The following is a 13,465-nucleotide window of genomic DNA, read 5'->3' on the forward strand; positions in this document are numbered from 1 at the left end:
AATGATCCACGGCTTTTTCTGTTTGCGTGTTTGTATGCGTGCGTTGTATAGACCCGGCAGCGTGAAAACACATGTTGAACTCCTTGTTCTGCCATTTGTAGGGACATAAAATGGTTTCGAGTTGGCCCACTCGAAGAGGAAAGGAGAATCGCGAACGGGATCTTGTTCGTGTCAAAATGGAAGGATTTTTTGTTGTTTGGTTGTTGTTTCCGTTAGTCCGTGGAATTTTTGTGAACCTATCGTCAAGGCCTGCGTACCTTAGGAAGAAAAAATTATGTCGAAATTGCTGCCGATTCCCAACGATATATAAGTTAGTATTTACAATACAGTAATACAATACAATTTATTTTCCTTTTAAATATATTTCGCTCTGTACCCACGTAAGCCAAGAGGGCTTGTGTGGTTCAGGGGTTCCGACTCAGCGAGGGGTGGGATTTCCAACCTCGCAACGGTCCGTGCATACTGTTGTCTTCGGAGAGCCAGTTTGTTCTCCCGGGCGTCGGCGGTTTCAGATGCAGTCACCAAAGTTCCGTCGATAGCCGGCTACGGTCCGCATACCGTTCGCCCGGCGTTCGCGAAATGTAGATCTTGCACTGAAGTATTATAAGCAGGAAGCTTCTTAAACCTTTAGACATTCGTGCACTAATTAGTAGACATTCTTTTTTTATGTGAGTACGGTTTAAAAGTGGCCATGAGCTAGCAGACAACACGACAACCACGAGCTTCCGAGAGATTTGGGAGATGCACGATGACGCATGCGCGGTAAACCGCACCTCATGTCGAGCCAGTCGCGTCCCCCGTAAGAGCGAGGGAAATTGGACGCTGCGCTGTTTCGACAATAGGAACTTTTAGTAGACCGTGTTTCCCCCTCCGCTAACCCTCCGCTACGAAGAAACCACGACTGCGCCTGCGCGCCCATGGCCTTGGCTGTAGAGTTCCGAGTAGCGTAGGGGCTTAGCGGAGGGGGAAACACGGTCTACTAGAACTCGCTAATATGAAGTTTTAGCAGACCGTGTTTCCCCCTCCGCCAGCCCTCCGCTACGAAGAAACCGCCACTGCGCCTGTGCGCCGATAGCGCGCAGGCGCAGTGCCGGGCTGTAGAGTTCCGGGTAGCGGAGGGGCTTAGCGGAGGGGGAAACACGGTCTACTAAAACTCGCTAATATGATCAAGGTGGACGTAACGAGCCAACGAACGGAACGAAAGAGCACAGGAAACGCGCCGCAGCCTCACGAACCCAGTCCAGTATAACCCGCGACCGTCCGAACCAAAGACGGCTGCATGCACCTTGGGCAATAAATGCTAACGCATTTAAAAGATGGTCTTGTTATCGCAAAGTGAGGTGGGCATCTCAAAAGTCTGAGATGTGACGCTCAGCCTGATGTTATGGCGTCGGTGTGGTGTCGCGGCGCCCAGCTTTAGCGCCTCTTTGGTAGCGTGGCAAGGCCGCTGTCATCCGACGACTCGCTGGAGTGGCGACCGGGCTCATGACTCGGGGAGTCGCAACCGAGTAGGACACAGAGAGACAAGACCGGTTTATAAGCCTCTTGCGGCGGGAAAGGAAGAATGTCCGTAGGCGGCGCTTCCCGAAGAGGGGAAAAATAGGGAGTTTTCGTAGATCGTTTCCGCTGTCCCGCAACGCTCTCCGCAACCAGCTACGCTAGCCGGAACTCTGCAGTCAAGGCCATCGCCGCGCCGGCGCAGTAGCGGCTGCTTCGTTGCGGAGGGCTTAGCGGAGGGGGAAACACGGTCTACGAAAACTCCCTAATGCGGACGGTCCCTGACGCTGCGCAGGTGTGCTTGTTTCCCGGGGCTTATCCATCCGACGCTTGCACGAAGCGCTCACGAATGCAAAGAAGGGCGCGTCGGGGGCTTGCTGCAGGCTGCAGCTTGGCTCTTTTGTGTCCCAGCAGAGAGCTGGGGTCATTCTCGAGTTAATCCCACAGTGATCTCCGCACCTGCAGGATCTTGCTTGGTGACGCGTTGCTGCGCCTCGTCACCCTGACCTCAGCAGCCGAAGAGGTCCGATAGATGGCGCTCGCGACATGCTCAGTTTCACATTGCTGACTTCAGTTTTTGGCTTATTTCCGGCTTCTTCTTCATTTGCGGAGTTTCCCCTGTACATTCCACTGATTGACTCTCCGAGTGATCTGCGAGAAAGCAGACGCCTGGGATCCCCCCCCCCTTTTTTTTTTTTTTTAAGTGTAGGACTCCATATTGGGAACCGGGGTTTAGCGATATTGCTCCAAATCACTCCAGAAACTAGCTAATGGCGAATTCCATTGGGCGTTTTGGAGCGCGCTTGGATCAGTTGACCAGATCCGGAATGGAGCACACGATCCGAACGGGGTTCGCGCCTCCTACGGATCCCCATTGGAACGTGACCACTGCTCCGGGATCGGCGGATGCCTTCCCGTCATTCACCTGCCCGGGAATCCCCTTCCTGCGGCCGCCGCGGTCGTTTCGAAGATGTTTTCGCAGTCGCGGCGCTAACACGTGTTTGACGCACGAGCGGCAGGAATGGCTCAGGAGCGTCTAGCAAAGATTGCCGGAATGCCGGAAGCTGCTCGAGCAACTTGACGACGAACTGTCGTCAAGCAGCAGCAGCAGTAAGGTGGGCGGTACAGGCGGCCCCTCCCGAGCGGCCATTACAAATTCTTCTGAGGCGAGATGAGCGAAATCAGGCGAGATGCCCCAGGAGAAAGGAAGTCACGTGTGTGCGCCGAGGGCTGGCCTGGCTGGTTTCCGGTTGAATCCGCCGAATTTGGCGGAGCGACTTTTCTCGGTTTCAGATCGAGATCTGGAGCAGGAGCTAATCTAAAACGACCAGTGAAACACGTCCGTCTCGATCCCGATCGCCCAGTGAAATAGGATCGCTCCAGAAAAGTCGATCCCGGCGCGCTCCAAAACGATCAGTGGAATTCGCCATAAGTAAAAATCGACGAGATCTCTATACTGCGTTGCAACTCAAGAATAGCAGGAGTGGGAGGGAGCCCATTCCTCTTTCCAGATTAGCACAGCAAACGCTGGAGTCAGCTCTGCTCCTCTCCAGCCTTCGCTCTTCTAATGTGGAAAGAGGGAAGGACTCCGTCTCCTGCTTGTTCTTGAGTTGTAACGGAGTATGTTGCGTCGCTTTTGTCCTCTTTCTGGATAAAGAAGTTTACTTTTATATGAGGAGCGCCACGCATTGCCGAATTTCGCGCGCATGTGTACGTGTCCAAGAGTTCGAGAGTTCACCAACTTTCATTCAATCGCAGAATAGTGGGGCTAACATTTAACTGTTTTGATCACACAGATATCCTCTCGCATCTGCGTAAACCTTGAGATATTTTCCATGCGCGTGCCAAGTTCCTGGCGGCGGGTCTTGGCAACCAGCTCCGTTTCCTTTGTTATTTATAGGTGGCTTTCTTTGTAAGCGTACGAGGAACAAACAAAGGGGATTTGGCGATTTAATCAATGACGCGTGTATCTCTATACCGCGCCAAACCTTCGAGAACCGCGCTCTGCCACCGTATCATGCCCAGATGTAGGGATTAACTCCCCACCACATAAATGGGCTTTGGCTGTCTTTCGCCTGTTTCTAGTTTTTTTTCTTTTCTCCAATGGTTTCGGCTTGGTTGCTTAGGTGGAGTGTGACGAAAGCAGCGCCCTAGAGGCAGCGACGCTCCTCTGCGACGCGATTGTTGGCCTTATGCAATCAGCGCCGGCCATTTCTGTCTCGCTCCCCGCAGGACCCTCAGAAAGGTCAGATCCGCCGAGCGGAACCGAAAATCCTATAAAATGTAACGATGAGCGTATAGGTGCACCGAGAGCGAGTGGCAGAGAGCGGGTGGAGGAAGGGCAATTTCGGAATGGTCGACAAGCGAACGAGACCAAAGGACGTCAGAAGCGGCGGGGGACGAGAGAGAGAGAGGCCGGGATTATGGGAAGAGGACTCGGGCGTCCTCCAAGTTTCCTTAAGCGCCTAATGACTGGTCATTTTCCGCCCAATGAGAAGCAGCAATGGGTTTCCAGCTTTGGTCTCCCGACTTCTCTTTCGGCCGGCTTTGACGCTCGACGGGCTGCTCGGGTTCTCTATCTGCGGCCATCTCCATGCGCACACACGTGCTCGTCCCAAGGCCCGCTCGCGGAGCGCCGCCGAACAACGCCAGCCCCTTTTGTCTCAGCGCCGCCCGGAGCAGCCGACGCTCTCTGCCTGGGTGTGACTTATGGACGCCCGCTCCAGTCGCGAGAGCCATACCTGTTTAGGAGTGCGAGCGGCCCTAATGTGCCTGCCTTAAGCGGCGCGCCTAAGTATGTTTTCACGATTCCATTAGTGTCTCTAGCGTGTACACAAGACGCTACCAGCGCTGGGGAGAAGGCACTTTTCATTACGGGGGTCACTAGCCTTTCAGATCCGTCTCGGAGAGCCATTTAGGACGTTTCTGCGCTCTTCTGAGCGGGCCTACCTTTTGCTTGTTTTTTTTTTTTTTTTTGTTCTTATATTTTCTTTCGCTCTTTTCTTTTGGCGGAGAAGGCGCCGTGTAACCGAGATTTCGATTGTACGTCAAAAGCACGTAATCCCCACAAATGTACTTCACATTCAGCACGGCCTGTTAGAGGGACCTTCATAGAGCAACAGTACGCTTACTGGAAGTGAAACAATTTATTAGTGCCTAATACGTTGTGGACAACAGGCATCTTTACCAAAACGCGTCCCCTCGTCACCGACAGGGGGAGCTCGCCTAAGAGAGGAGGCGCTGTGAGAGGGAGCGATAACGTGTTTGACGAAACTCCGCCTCCGCAGCTGTTTGCTCGTGCACGACTAGAAGCGCCGCTGTGGTCGGCATATGATTGGTTAAACGCTCAATATGACGGCTTTAGTTGCATTAATTTTGCTTTTATCAGCGGAAATAAGAGTTAGGTCAGACTTCTGCTGTTTCAAGTTTCAAGTTTCTTTATTCCTCTTCATACAAAAAGAGAAGGAGGAGAGAAAAAAGCAGTACAAAACTGCTTGACAGTGCCCTCTCCTCCCCCAACAGCAACAGCAAAAGAGGCACTCAAAACAAAACCGCTCTCAAGAGTGCACAATCAGGTTTCTCACGAAACTAGTAAAGATAGAATGCGCTTGTTGGAACAGTTTTCAATTGTAATATTCCGCGATAAAAAATAGTTGAACATTTTGGGCAGCTGGTATCTCACCATCTGATTTTCGGTAGTTTCTTCTCGAGCACGGGACCGTCCAGGCGTCGGCATGGCAGCTGGCATACGAGGTGTTTTGTGGGTGAAGGGAAGAAAGAGGAAGAGGACTATTTCCCGGGTGGGTTTATCGCTGCTTTATATGCTAGGGCAAGTTTGTACTCATAATAATTCGAAATTGGAACGATTCCTAATTTATTGAATAACGGTGCCGTGTGGCTGTCATGTGCTTCATTTGCTGTGACTCTTGGTTTAAACACCCGATTACTCCAATCTGCCACCGTGCTTTTTACACACACCGTTGAACTTCTCGTTCACAACTAATGATAAGTACCCAGGATTACACTTCGTGACGTCACGGCGACGGAAATCCTTGTCGTGACGTCACGAAGGGGAGCCATAAGAGGACGCCATCGAAGCATCTGGACGCTACCGCCGAGAACGAGAGCGAACATCAATTTTATGGTAAACTCGGAAAATCTAAAACAAGTGTTTTGAGTGGCACTCGCGCCTCCAGAATGGCAGAACGTCACTGAAGTCAAGGGGAGGTCGGATAAGGTCGTTTTACCGCTCTTCGTCTTTCAGCGATGTTTGCCGCTCCTGAAGCGCGAATGGCACTCAAAACACCTTGCACACCTCAGTGTTTTTTTGACATAGGAGGCCTTCTAAATAATTTCAGAGGTCTTTAGATTTTCCAAGTTTGACGTAAAATTGATGTTTGCTCTCGCTTTGGTTTGCAGTCTATCAAGAGATCGCCATTATGCTCGCGCATCTGGTCAGGCAAACTCGTGTAGCGCAGTTCCAAATGTTCACGGAGGAACGCTCTTTGGCGCAATGACGGAGGAGGGTCCCTGCCTTCGACTGCTGCGCGCGCATCACCCTGCTGCCCTCTCTTTTTACGCTACAAAATCAGACTCGGATCTTTTTTTTTATCACACCTCGTACGTCATACAAAACGACCCGTAAAAAAAAAAAAAAGAAAGAACGCGTGTTATTGCAATATCTGTGGTTCGAATGCCGCGTGCCAAGTTTTCTCCTCGAACTCTCTGCCATGCTGCATTCGAAGCAGGGATATCGCAGTGACTCGCGTTCAAATCTATATGCAAACTGTCTTTTGTATGATGTAAGCAGGGTGACCCCGGCTTTAATTTTCCGATAGACCGATCTCACCAGCCAGTTTGGCTACGCCACCGCAACCGCAATGCATCGAGAGAACTTTAGTTTTTCCGCACGTGCGACAACGTCGCTGGAGCTCCGCGCGTGAACAGCACGAGATTGCACGAGTCGTTTCGTGCACTGCCGTCTGCCTCCTGTGAACTAAAGTTATGGCTGCATCACTCATGCGCTGAACGCTTAGTGAGATCGGTCTATTACTTCCGATTTTCACGATGACCGATTTTTCGGCCGTTTTTGAAACGGGTCTCTTCCACTTTCCATTTTTGTATTAGAATCACCCCGACGTATAAACTACTTATCTTCTTAATCCGCCAAGTTTGCCAAACCATTCTCATGTCGTAGGCTTGGTTCGAGGATTTCTTTGGTAGGAGACATGTACAAACAAAGGGCGCCGTTAGAAAGAGGAGAAAAAACAAATAACGGTTATAGGTTATTGCCATATTTTCAAAAGTAATCAGATTACTCTTGCGATTACTTTGTAATAAATAGATTCCAGTTATTATGAAATCACTCAAAAAAGTTATCTATTACAGTCATGTCTCGGTAATATGAACCCCGTTAATGTGGATACCCCGCTATATGGACACCACTTTTGGGGACAAACTGGGAAAATACATGCATTTTTATCTCCTTACTATGGACAATTCACATTGTGGACGATATTTTACGGCAACGGAGGTGTCCACATTAACGAGGCGTCACTGTACAAGTAATTTGATTCCTGGTCTCGAGTTACGTACAACTCTGATTCAAATTGATGAAAGTAGAACAAAAAAGGGCTGGTCTCTCTCTCAATAAAAGCTAAACAAACGAATGTTAGTTTTTTTGTTTTTTTTTTATGCATTCGAAGGAGATTTCGGCTAGTGGCAAAACCACTCAATATCACGTTGTGCACCTGTAATACCCCCGTAATAGACCCATTGAAAAAAAAAAGACGCTATTTATTTGGTTTTAAATCAATTACCCGAGACCGCCATTTTTTTTTTCGCGTTTTTGCATTAGACACGAATGCTACGTCACCGTTCGGCTTGGACTCCGTTCCAATCAATGCGTCGCTGCGCGCTTCGCGTCGGGCTCGGGACCAATCAGACGCTAAGCGACGCTCCATGGCCTCCGTCGGATCTTGGAGGCCACGAACGCTCTAACGTAGTTTCAAGCTCTCAAAATAGGTGGCGCCACCGATGAAAACGGTTGACAGGAGCGACACTGGCGGCGCTTCGGCGGCGTGCCTGCACGTGGCAATTTTCAAATCTTACTCTTCCGCGCACCGAGCGTGATCAAAGTCTTCTTCAATTAGTACGGCCGATGAAATGGGGCCTCTAAAAGTGTGCTCCATCCGTACGCAACATCTAGTAACACTAGGTAGCAGTTGTTTCTTCGTAAAGGGCGATCGCATGACCCGTACCCGTGACCGAAATTTCGCATAGTGAATGCGCATCTGAATTTGCTCCTTTCCATAGTGGTGGGCCGGTGTCGCCATCTCCACTGAACTTTCTAAAACGGCGTTTCAATGCACCCCCTCTCCTCTTTTTTTTTTCTTTCCCGCCGAAAAAAAATTCTTTATGTAGATTTGTGTTTTTTCTTTTTTTTTTTCACCCCTTAAAAGAAACCGTCCGTAAAGCACACAAAAAAATGGGGAGCAAAAGAGAAGAAAAATTTATAGAAGGGAGAGACAGAAGAGCTGCAGAAATATTGATTCGTAGAGGAGGAAGCCGGAAGAGGAGAGGGGCACGTGGAGCGGCTGCAGTTCGAGCTCCGGCCGAGAGATGGCGCGAGTGGAGGCGACTTAGCCGCGTGTCGGTGTTTGTTTCGTTGCTAGCGCAGTTTGCACCCTTTTTGCCCCGTTATCGTTTAGTTGTCCCGTTGGATTTTGCTCTTCCCCTCTTGCTCTGTGTCTCGCTTCTGTTTTTCTCGGTTCTTTTCGAGCGAACCAGGGACTTCGTGAGAGCGTGAGTGCACCGAGAATGATGAATCGCCCATGCTGCTCTTGTTAAAGGTGCAACCTTTGGTGCTGAGAAAGGGTTGCACGGGCTGCTAGTTGACGGGCACTGCCATTTCGCTGTTGGACGTGCAATCTTTCTCTCGGACGAAGAGGTTCGGGGCAGTAGGTAAGAGACCGTGCAAGCCCCCGGCGAGAGTGTCACATTCTCTTGCCCAATCTGTTGACAATTCACTCGTTTTCTCTTCTTTTTCTTTTCGTTGTTTTCACTTGTTGTTGTCTTCCGTCCCCCAGCTTTCTCTGAGACACCGCAGACGAGCCGCTCACTGGTCATCCTTCTTCTCGTCTCCGAACAAGTTCTGTCTACTTCGTCTCGGGGGTTCCTTTTGTGATTCTCTACACAAACTCATCTCTGTTACGTCACGCCGCGGTGGTGGCGCGTAGGGCGCACTTCCGGTCTGGGGCTGTGGGCGGAAGTGACCTTGCGAGGCATGCATTCCTGTGTTCTTTTGGAAGAAACCGGACAAAAAACCTGCCTTCTCGTCAAAACGCCGTGACGGGGGCGGTACCAAAAAAAGTCGGGAAAGGTTGGAAGGTCAGTTTTCACGTGTATTATGCCTCCTCCGTTCGTCCGAGAACGTGGATAGTAGCCGTGAAAAGGGCGAACCAGACGCCGTCGAACTACAATTGCTTGTGCGGGAAACACTTTGGGTTTAACTCACGGATAGTCGGGGCCGTCAGATTTATGTTTTGTACGAACATGAACGAGGGAACACCGCCAAGTTGTCAGGACCACCCGCGGGTTCAGTGCGTCTTCAAGATCAAACAGCCGCCTGATCAATCGTTCGAACTGTCCTCTGCTCCTTCAAATGCGTCTGCTTTTTGTCGTCTGCTCGTTCAAACAAAAGTGGCCCGTAGACTAAATGTTGACACGGTGATTGTGATAAGAAGTAATTGCAGGCTCGGTGGAACAGTAGATACAAGATGTTAATCATTGGTATACAGTGGCCATCTCCGACTTGTTACGCCTGATTCACTGGGTCCGTTTCCGCTTCGTCGCCGCTACCGTCTACACTTTTGCAGCACGAGCGGCGCCGCGACCGGAAATAACGAGAAGAATCTCATCACGGTTTTTGCGTCTACTCCGCGGTGTTCACGCGAATGAATCGCCACACGTAAAATATTTTACGCAAAAGTTCTGCGGCGTAACGAGCCTCGATAATTTCGCTCAGGCGACAAAAGTGGTAAGACATTGCTATGAGGACGTAGAATCGACAATTCCAACGCGAAAAAGAGTACGGATACTCACGCCGACAACGTGACATTCCAATGGTTTGTCGACGCGGGACGCGGTGCTTCTTGCCCACACTCCATCGCGCAAGCGCAGCGGCAGTGGCGTGCCGCTAGGGGCACTCCGGTTTGTTTGTAAACATGAGCTGGTGTTTAACTTATACATCAATGACCTGTCCGTAGTGGGTCTCCTTGTTTTCAATAGATCCTTGTCGGAACTTTTTTTTTTAAATATTTTGTCACAGTGTCAATATCGGAATGCGTTAGGGTCGGTGTAAACGGGGTGTCCTGGCAGAGCGTGTGCATGCAGGAAAGAGCTCGTGTTCCTCGGGCAAGTTGCTCGTTGTACTTCTCCAAGTCGAACGCGGAGCACTATCGGCCTTTACTGATTCTAGAACTTCATTGAGAAATTTAACAACGCTGTCGTACATGCAAGAGAACGGTGTTTCGTGAAATACCTCTAACTTTACAAAGTACTCAAGGCATTGACCTCTCGAGAATCCTTTGGAGGCGCCAACTTCGTAGCGCAAACACGTACTGTCCACACGTTCACCCTGAGGGTAGTTTTAATTTGTTTAGTCTGCATGCTTCAAACACTTGGCGCAACCAATCGCGGACAGTCAGTCAGAGCGGTAAGGGCCCGCCGTGCCTCTTGGGCGTACTTTCCAGTTTCTGCAGCTCTGGTGGAGACCGGAACTGCGAAACTTCGGCGTCGGTGTCCCAACTCTGACAAGATAAGAGAAAACTGAGATTGTGGCGGCGGCAGGTAGAGCCAAATGTCAAATTTAGTGATGCTGCTCATATTCTCAGAGAGAGAAAGAAGGCAGTCCGTACAGTATCATACATTGCGCAAAGCCACTCTTCGTAAAAAAACAAATTAGAAGCATGAATATACAACACATTTAAACAACATATATCTATATATATCTATATATATATATATAAAGAGAGAGAGAGAGAGAGCATAAGAAAACAGCTCAAATAATGTCCACAAATGATAACAAAATACAAAGCGGATTAGAGAGTCGTGTTGTTCTATGTTTTCTTCGTGGTTTAATAAACCTTTCAGTCATTAGTCAGCGCTCGTCCTGTCCAGTTCCTTCCTCTGTCCTTGTAAAATTCGCTGTTTTGCATTTTTTATAACTCGGCTCGCATAAAAAAGAAAGAAAGGAAAAAAGAATAACATAAAATCTCTTTTTCATGTTCATTCAAGCCGTATATTGCATTTTTTTTTTAAGGTGCAGCAGTTTTATAACGTTTTATCATTTGTTTTCCTTAACTTGTTTTGTACGAATAAATGTTCCAAAGTTCGGTGCTACGCATGGGATATGGATCGTTTTTCTCCATAAGCATTCTAATTGAAGAAGAAAATGCTTGCGATTGAATATTTCGTACTCAAAACTTAAGCTTAAACGATATGCCTACACGCTGCGAATATTTCTGAAACAGTGTAGCAGAGGGGTGGTCATATGAAACGGTTTCTACATGACTGACGTACAGCAAAACTAAACCTGACTGGACGCCGTCAGCTTTTGGACGCGATAGGCGACATGGCTATATGGACGCATGGTGCCAGTGCTCAACACATGACTGTTCGGCGCCGCGTTGCGAGAGGGGACTGGACCGGGGAGCGGGTCCGGCGGCGTGGCGCGCGGTCTGGCGGCGGCGCCAGGTGCAACGCACGACGCTGGGGCACGCGGCGTTTTCCGTAACGAAGTGACGTAATGCGCCCATCTCCATCCTCCTCGGCCGGGAAAGAGTACTAAGGGCGAAACAAAACCGGCGGCCTGATCGATCCCCGATCAATAGCGCACTCGCTCTCGCGTCGCCTCCTCTCCGTTTTGGAAGCGGAAAAACTCAACAGGGGAGGGTGACTCCGAGGAGGGAGGAATTAAATATGGCGGCGGTATCTGTCAAACTTGCATGTTTTTGCACATGCGCGTGCGCGCGCCGGCTTTGTTGCCCGCGGGAGACAATAGATGGCGGTGCCAGCCCGGGCGCGGGCCTAGGTGTCGGCGGTGTCTCATAACCGCGCAGGAGCGCGGGCTCCCGGCGCACACTCGTCCGAGGCCCAACAAGAGCGGGCGCTCCGGCGGCCGCATTTAAAGCAGGCGCCAGGGATTTTGGGCCGGCGCTCTTCCGCGGATAACCCGGCGCCGCGCTGGACTGGCCGGGCCCCGGGCCCCGCGTGCTCCGGCGCTCCGAGGCGGCCCCTGCACTGGACGCTGCGCCGGACGCATGCCGCCACCACGAGGTAAGACTGGGAGCCCGTGCACGCCGGGCGACCCGCGCGCGCCCGGGTTGCATGCGCCGCTCTTCCGGTTTCCCTAGGTCCCGAGGCTGACGGGCGCAAAAGTGCCTAGCGGCATCTCGCGTCACTCCAGTCGCTCCCCGCTGCCCCTGCCACCCCTCCCGCGACGCCCCTTTCTTGCTCGGAACTTCCCCCGATCGTGTCAGCCGCACTTTGTCCAGTTTTGCTGTTCGATCTTCCCTGCTTCATTTGGCCGGATACTTCCGCGTCTGCCTCGAGCGATTTCTGGCTCCCAACTTTGGCCCCGTGTGACGTTGTCGTGCTGTGGGCCTGTGTGCTCCTTCGACGCGAGTCGCCCCCCTCCTCCTCCGTGCACCCCCCACTGATAGTGTGAGAGTTTCGGTCGAGACGTCCGGCGTCGGACTCGGTGTCGCGGGCGTGCGCGCGTGTCGGACCGAGCGTGTCCCTCGACGCGAGAGCGGCTCCGGGAGGAACACGCCGTGACCGCATCCGGATTGCGTCCGAAAGGCGCGCGCTAACGTGCGGCGTGCGCGCGCGCGCGCGCCAGGGAAAGCTAGCGCGCGGCAGCGCATAATGACGGAAGCGCAAAACAAAAGCAAAGCTGGCGGCGCGTCCCCGAAAATAATTGCGACCAATGAAAGGCGGCGAGCTCGGACGGCGGAGCGCGCTGTGATTGGCCCGCGTGCGCGGCGTGCGCCCTCCTCCTCCCGTCGCTCCGGAGGAATTAATTACGCCACCCCCTTTCCTCCTCTCCGGCGCAACCTTGGCGCCTGGCCTCAGTCTCCCGTCAGAGTGCTCCCGCGCGCGCTGCCCTGCTCCGTGTTCCCGGCGCGCAGGCGCACTGCAAGGTGTCGACGCTCTCCGCCCGCACGGTCCCGCCAGTCGATGCACGCCGCGCGCCGCGCCTGGATTAACGTTGGCCCATGTCGTCTGCGGCGCCCCGTGCCGTGAGGTGCCCTACCCGCGCTCACCTGCCGTGACTGCTCCCGTGTGCAGCAGTGTGTATGGCCGTCAGCCAAGACCCACGTGGGATTGTACGACGCTGTCTCTCCCTCCCTAGCTGGCCATCGACGTCGAGTCGCCGGTAACGTACCAGCCCGTTCCTCGGGGGCCCGCGCGCCGGACCGCCGCTGGGCGCCACGGCCGCTCCGCCACTCGACGGGACCGACGCGCCCAGCGACGGCGGCCCGCCGATGTCACCGGGGCTGCCTCCCGCCGGACGCTGTGTCTGACCGGGTCGTCGTCGTCTCGCGGGGGGCATCCCCGCTGACCTTCGGCAGTGTGATCGAGTGTCTCGCGACTGCGTGGTGCCCGCTCCGCTCGCGCTGGTGTCTCGCAGTTCGCCGTTTCCGTCCACGGGATGCCAGTCGGGAGAGCCTGGTCAGTTCCGTTCCAATGACTCGTTTGTAGATTGGCCTCACGCTGGTCTGCCACGCCGCAGAGCCCGATCAAGACCTCTGGTTGGGCTCTGCGACTCGCACTCCACGTGACGCTGCCCGATTCCGCGACTGCCGACCGCGTGGCTTTCGATTTGGGGAATTTAGGGACAAGGTAGGCTTCCATAGGGATATGTCTCGTCGGCCTTGTTCCCTAGTCGGGATCCCCTTCCGTT

The 13,465-nt window shown here is 52.4% G+C and overlaps 1 protein-coding gene across 6 annotated transcripts in view; it reads left to right on the forward strand.

The window, feature by feature from the left end:
* LOC8029953 (zinc finger homeobox protein 4) overlaps nucleotides 1–13,465 on the forward strand; it is a 418,349-nt gene that overhangs the window by 241,852 nt on the left and 163,032 nt on the right. The window contains exon 1 of one of the 6 annotated variants that reach the window (XM_029973100.3): nucleotides 11,643–11,835. The exons of 4 other annotated variants lie outside the window; for them this stretch is intronic. The gene's annotated coding sequence lies outside the window, so the exon portion shown is untranslated. Of the gene's footprint in view, nucleotides 1–11,642; nucleotides 11,836–12,631; nucleotides 12,938–13,465 lie in introns of those variants that run through there. One more of the 6 variants, XM_029973098.3, reaches the window with a different exon arrangement.

Source organism: Ixodes scapularis, unplaced genomic scaffold, assembly GCF_016920785.2.
Source record: "Ixodes scapularis isolate PalLabHiFi unplaced genomic scaffold, ASM1692078v2 PGA_scaffold9__187_contigs__length_104089568, whole genome shotgun sequence".
Lineage (NCBI taxonomy): Eukaryota > Metazoa > Arthropoda > Arachnida > Ixodida > Ixodidae > Ixodes > Ixodes scapularis.